The sequence below is a fragment of the Rissa tridactyla genome, chromosome 3 (genome assembly GCF_028500815.1).
Source record: "Rissa tridactyla isolate bRisTri1 chromosome 3, bRisTri1.patW.cur.20221130, whole genome shotgun sequence".
Classification (NCBI taxonomy): Eukaryota; Metazoa; Chordata; class Aves; order Charadriiformes; family Laridae; genus Rissa; species Rissa tridactyla.
Genome location: NC_071468.1, coordinates 123,346,746 through 123,353,258, shown reverse-complemented (window position 1 = coordinate 123,353,258; position 6,513 = coordinate 123,346,746). Strand labels below are relative to the sequence as shown.

The 6,513-nt window shown below is 43.8% G+C and overlaps 1 pseudogene; it reads left to right on the top strand.

The window, feature by feature from the left end:
• Positions 1-382: 382 nt before the first annotated feature.
• LOC128907374 (antimicrobial peptide THP2-like) lies at positions 383-3,530 on the top strand (annotated as a pseudogene).
• The last annotated feature ends 2,983 nt before the right edge of the window (positions 3,531-6,513 follow it).

Genomic DNA, 6,513 nt, shown 5'->3' with positions numbered 1-6,513 from the left:
GATGTTTTGTATTGCAATGGAATATGTTGCACCTAAGCAGGCAAAATTCAACGTACGTCCCAAGATGTTTGACACATACCACAGTGGCTTAACGTATCTTACACAAACCGGAGTGTCACAAGAGGTATTGCATGAATAACCTGGGATTTTTCAGAAGAAAAGCTTCAAGAGGTTCAGAGGGAAACCCTGCTTTTTCACTGAGAAATGAAAAGCAACTTGATTCTGGTTGGATTAGAAGTCATACAAAAAAAAAAAAAAAAAAAAGAGGTAATTTTTTGATTGGCTGAACGTGTACTTGCTGAGAAGGGAAAGCAAGTTGTCCCCCCCCATAAGGAACACGTTATAAAAGAGGCTCTCAGCCCCACAGCCAAAACTATCTGGAGGAAAGGGACCAAGAGCAGGTCTTGTTTGGCGTCTGGGCTCACCTGATACCTGGTAACTCCCCATTTTTTTTCAGTCTTTCTTTCAATATCTCCTGTTGTCTTTTCTTTAAAAAACAGAAACAAACAAAAAAAACCCCACACAAACAAGCAATCAAAAAAAAAAACAACCCCCAAACCTCTGCATTATTAATCTAAATTTGTAAATTTGTAGGTTATTAAAGAAGGTTAACCTACATTTTCCAGAAATTGCACAGGTTGAATAAGTAGTTCCAATATGTGCTAATATCTAGAAAAGTTTGATAAAAATACTCTGCTTACTAACTCCCAGGAAAAAATCTGACTGGGTCAGGTTACTTGAGAGAGGTTTGTGGTCCAGAGAAATTGGTGGTCTCTTTGGTGGAAACCAGTATATATATTTTTTATCTATGTCTCTATGTTAATAACTTCATTTTCAGAATTCTTGAATTTGCCTACTTGTTTCTCCTGATATTTTCAAGCATATAGAAATTTGTGTAAACTTCTAATACTAATTTCAAAGCTGTTTTGGGCCACCCTCTACCATTCCATTTGCAGAAATATGACGTTTCAGCACAACCTAATTTCCCTTCCTTGCTTAAAAGAACGTAATTTGTGACAGATCAGAAGATCCTAATGCCAAGATATATGACATTTACTGCCTCTTCTTTATCCATGAGGTCCCTTCTAGGCTGTCTTAGCCCTGTGTGATTATATTAGTTCAATTATTAGCTCTTTCAATTAAGGCGTTACATGTTTGCTTTTCAAATGTCGTTTGTCAAATTTCAATTTGGGAACTGACTTGGCTTGTACATTTCCATTCTAGAACTGCTGCCTGTAGACTAAGACTGAAGATTTTGAGCAAGTTGATTTTAGCTATTATTTCTGGATAAATTTTAACATTGCAAAATGAACATTTTTTTTTCCTGAAGTTTGTAAGTTTGACTGTATATTCACCTCATTCTGCTTAGTGTTGTTTATTTATTAGATAAAACATTTAACTAAAAATAAAGTTATGATTGCATTTTGGCTAAGGACTATTTGCAAAATGTAAAAGAAATCCAAACAATCAAGCTATTAAAATAACTTAACGTTCACATAACCTGAAAGCATGGTGCCCCTTATATATTTACTTTTCCCAGAAATGCTCACAGCAGCCGTGATGTCATACGGGTCTTACTAGTTATCTTTGAAACTTCGAAGAAAAATGCAATATAAATGACATTTTGATTAACACAGTATTTGTATGGTTCAGAAGACTGTAAATCCCAGGGACTGCCTGTCATACGTTATTCGTGCTCCTTTTTCCCACAGTGGCACAGCAAATCCGCAGTCATGAAGATCCTTTACCTGCTCTTTTCTCTCCTCTTCTTGGCACTCCAGGTTTCTCCAGGTAAGATGGAAAAGAGATGCTAGAAGGGGATTTTTGTGCACCTGAAGTAAACTTCCCAGCAGATTTTAACTACTGCTGGTTAAAATTGCTAGAAACTGGGCAGGAGTTAGTGATATAGCTCAGTGCCTGTGGTCCCCCATGAAAACTCTTTCAAAGGTGGAGAAGATATGACTTTTGAAGAAAAGTGATTTTTCAATTCTAGTGTCTTCCTAAAAAGATTGGGCTAAATGTTCTGGTGTTAGGCACCAGAGATGGTATCTGTGGTGGCCATGATCTCTGGGTAACAACACACTCAGTGGTGCATATGCAGATGAAAATGAAGCCTGGCCAACTATTTTGGGATGGGAGCCAGTATTAAAGCCTCTGGACCTGTGACCCTTTTCTGTAAGGTAAAGGACAATGAGTCAGGAGGTCTGTATCATTCTCCACCTGGGCTTTAAGGCCATACATTTAGATGCGGTGTGAGCTAAGGGTCCCAGCTCTCCAAGGTGTAGACCTGCTTTGTCACCTCACCTCTTACATGGCCTTTCAACACGGCCAAATCCAGGCAACCATCCTGAAGGCAAGTGGGTGGTGAAGGCAGCTTGACAAATGGGAAACCCTGCTAGCATTACAACTGCATTGTCCTGCCCTGCAGAATGAGAGGGAAGGAAATTATTTTTTTTTTTTTGTTATTGTTGCAGGTTTGTCTTCACCCCAGCGGGACATGTTTTTCTGTAGAAGTGGGTACTGTTACTTTGGAAGATGTCCCCCCTCTCTGACTAAAGTTGGGAGATGTTTTGGGTTTCGATCCTGCTGCAAAGCGTAAGTTTAATGTTCACCAAGGCTTAGCTGCAGTATGAGCAGACAAATTGATTTTGCCTGTGTCCTTAATCCCAAGGTGCTATTGAATGTTCAGATTGGATATAAGAAAAAAAAAACTATTATGCCATGAGGACAGTCAAGCTTTGAAGTAGGTTGAGCTCCACGATGGTCTTTTTCTTGAGATGTGCACCATGATCTGCCCCAGCAAGAAAGATAACGTATGGTGGGAGATGTCTTGTGCTGTCCCAGCTCTGTTTGACCCCTTTACAGCTCCTACGCCAGAGTGAAGTATCAGGGTTTGGTATTGGCAGAAGCGGGCTGCTGTGCTGTATGGGGAACAGAGGGGAATTCAATTACATTGAGGGTGAACACAGATCTCTGAGTGTAGTCTAATGTGTGCAAAAAGGGGCCCAGTGTTGTAAAAAGAAAGTATCATGTGAAAGGTAGACTTCTGTTTTCACTCAGGAATTAACGCATTCACCCCAAAATCAAGTTATATAAATTTAATTCCCTGCTTTTCCTGAAGCAATAGGAAAACACTCCTCTTACTCACAGGTATGAATGCACAGGTCTGTCCCAGCATGACTATACATGACACTAGGTATTTTGGAAAGTACTTATACCCAAGAGGAAAATAAGCATGGACTGAGGGTAAGTAGGGGAGGAATACAAGCACAGAGAGAATCTGAATATTTTTTTATTTTAGTTTGTACAGGCCATGGAATCAATAAAAACTTCATGGATTGTCCATTCAAGAGCGATGAACATTTCTTCTAAACCTAGGAATTTGCTTTGAATCCCCTTACTGTGAAAACCACCGGATCCTGCTACAAAGCCTCATGCACCTTTCATTTTCAGTGCAAAAAGCTTTATGATGTAGAGTAAATCCAAATGTATTCTGCATTGCTTTCCCTCCTTTTGAATAAATGGTTGCTCAGCATTCACATCACTGGAACATGGGTGTCTGTTTCTTGGGCTGAGGGCGATGATCCTACCTGGGTTTTGACACACAAACGTAACTAGTGCCACAATTATCTAAACAGTGCAGCAATTTATGACAGTTCTTTTCTCTCCATAAGTTGTTTGTCCTGTAATTTCACAGCAACGGATGTAAGTTTTTTTTATTTTTTTCCACCTGTTCCTCTGAGAGGATGCACAAAAGATAGTAGGTGGGGAATAGCTTATCTTAATCACTCCTCTTTAGCTCCTCTCCCACGTGGCACACTTCCTTCAGTTCTCTGTCTAGCCACCACTGTGTCTACAGTCACTCAAATTAGTCAGAGGAACTGAATCGCCACAGATGTGTTGCATGGAGTATATATTGTGGAAGATACGGTATACATACTTCACAGGTCACATCATAATTGGTTCTGAAATATTTCTTCTTGTCTCAGCCCCTCTCTTCCCTTCTGCAGTTCTGCCTGAACTTGTCCAAATGCTTAATACTCCCTTGAGTGGCACCGCTTGGCAAAGTAACGTTTTATGGTTACATCTGGAAATGAAGTGCACCCCATGGAAGTGAAGGACGGGAAACACCATTATTTCTCAACGTGGCAGGAGTTAGTGGGTAGCTGGCCACCAACTGTTGAGGTTTCTCTGCAATCCGAAAGCTGAAATTCCTTGTTGATGCTTTTCAGGCCTTGACCTTCACCTTGAAAAAGGGTTCTGGCTTCAGTATACAGGATGCAGTGCAAACAGGGCACTGGAAACCAGTCTGCAGCGGGACTGGTGTTTTTACTGTGGAGCAGTCACTGACGTGTGTCAGGCAGGACGATGTGTCTCCGGGGCTTTACTCCCACACGTGGCGAGCAAGTCAGGTGTGTTGTAGAGGACGTTCACAGCCAAGTTAGGATAAGATAAACATGGAACAGCCTGGAAATCAAGTGAAATGGAGGAGGTGTTTGTCAGAATACCCTGAGGGCATCACGAATTCTGGGTGTAGACAGACTGAGAAACAGTGCAAAAACAGTGCACGCTGCAGTCTTCAGTGGTCGGAGGTGGTGGGAATAGAAAAGGGTCAAATGTACCATTTCCCAGTGCTTAATTAATACACTTTTGACTTGCCACACACTGCATCTCTGTGTCTGCTTATAATTCATATTTATGTTCTGCTTAATATCACATTTGAAACAACGGCAGTGTATTTATCCAAGTATCTAACATATCATCACCTCTGCTCCGCTCTGGTGAGACCCCCCTACAGTGCTGCCTCCAGCTCTGGGGTCCCCAACATAAGAAGGACATGGAGCTGTTGGAGTGAGTCCAGAGGAGGCTGCGAAGATGATCTGGGGGCTGGAGCCGCCCTGCTATGAGGACAGGCTGAGAGTTGGGGTTGTTCAGCCTGGAGAAGAGAAGGCTCCAGGAAGACCTTATTGTAGCCTTTCAGTACTTAACGAAGACCTACAGGAAAGCTGGGGAGGGACTCTTTGTCAGGGAGTGCAGTGATAGGATGAGGGGTAATGGCTGTACACCTCGCTGATCTGCCTACCTGGTTTAAACCTGGAGCTGCCTTATTGCTGTGAAGCCAGACTTCCCTGGTGGAACAGCCTGGACTCACTGCTCCCCAACAAATATTTTGGTCACACACAGACCTGTGCACCAACGAACATGCATGTTCACCTGCAGCTGCAGCATAGCTTCGCGTGTTGGTTTGTAGAAGGGCTGAGCTTAGTGCTCGATATCAGAGAGCAGCAGGGCTGGTCTCGTATGGTCTCTAGATGGGAAAAAAGGAGAAGGCATGTCTTCCCCAGAAATCAGGAAATTTTAAGATATAGGTTACCCTCAGCAAGCTTGCAGATGACATCAAACTGGGAGGAGTGGTTGATACACCAGGGAGTTTTGTTGCCACCCAGAGAGATGTCAACAGGATAGGGAAATGGGCTGACAGGAACCTCATGAAGTTCAACATGGGAAGTGTAATGTCCTGCACCTGGGGAGGAACAGCCTCACACCCCAATAAATGTTGGGGGCCACTCAACTGAAAAGCAGGTTGGGAGAAAAGGACCTGGGTGTCCTGGTGGACACCAAGCTGAACATAAGCCAGCAATGGGCCCTTGCAGCAAAGAAAGCTATCCTGAAGGTATCCTGTGCTGCATTAGACCAAGTATTGCCAGAAGGATGAAGGAGGTGATCCTTTCTCTCTACTCAGTGCTTGTGAGGCCACACCTGGAGTACTGTGTCCAGTTCTGGGGTCCCCAGTCCAAAAGAGACGTGGACATACTGGAGAGAGGCCAACAAAGGGTCCCCAGGATGATGAAGGAACTGGAGCATCTCTCCTATGAGGAAAGGCTGAGAGAGCTGGGACTGTTCAGCCTGGAGAAGAGAAAGCTCCACAGGGATATTATCAATATATACAAATACCTGAAGGGAGAGTGTAAAAAGGACAGAGCCAGGCTCCGTTCAGTGGTGCCAGTGCCAGGACCAGATGCCATGCGACAAGAGTCTCCATCATAAAGTCATAGAATCATAGTGTTGGAAGGGACCTCTGGAGGTCATCTAGTCCAACCCCCTTGCCAGAGCAGGGTCACCTAGAGCAGGTTACACATCCTTGGAGGTATTTAAAAGACAGCTGGACACAGTTCTCATCAACCAGCGCTGGGTGGCCAACTTGAGAAGGGGGTTAGAACCAGATGACCCCAGAGGTCCCCTCCAGCCCCCCAGTCTGTGATTTTGTGAAACTACATGTCTTTATTGAAGCCGGGAAAAGCAGCCTCTTCCCAAACACCACCCGTCCCGCGACAGGACATCGCCAGCCCATGAGCACCCAGCAGGAGCAACGCCTCCAGTCCTGCTGTCACATCACCTGGGGATGGCAGAAGCAGGGATGGGAAAGGACATCAACAGTCAGTTCAAGGAGCCAGAAGCGAGGGGGATGTCCTGCTCAGAAAGTCCAGGGATTCATCACCATTTCCTGCATAA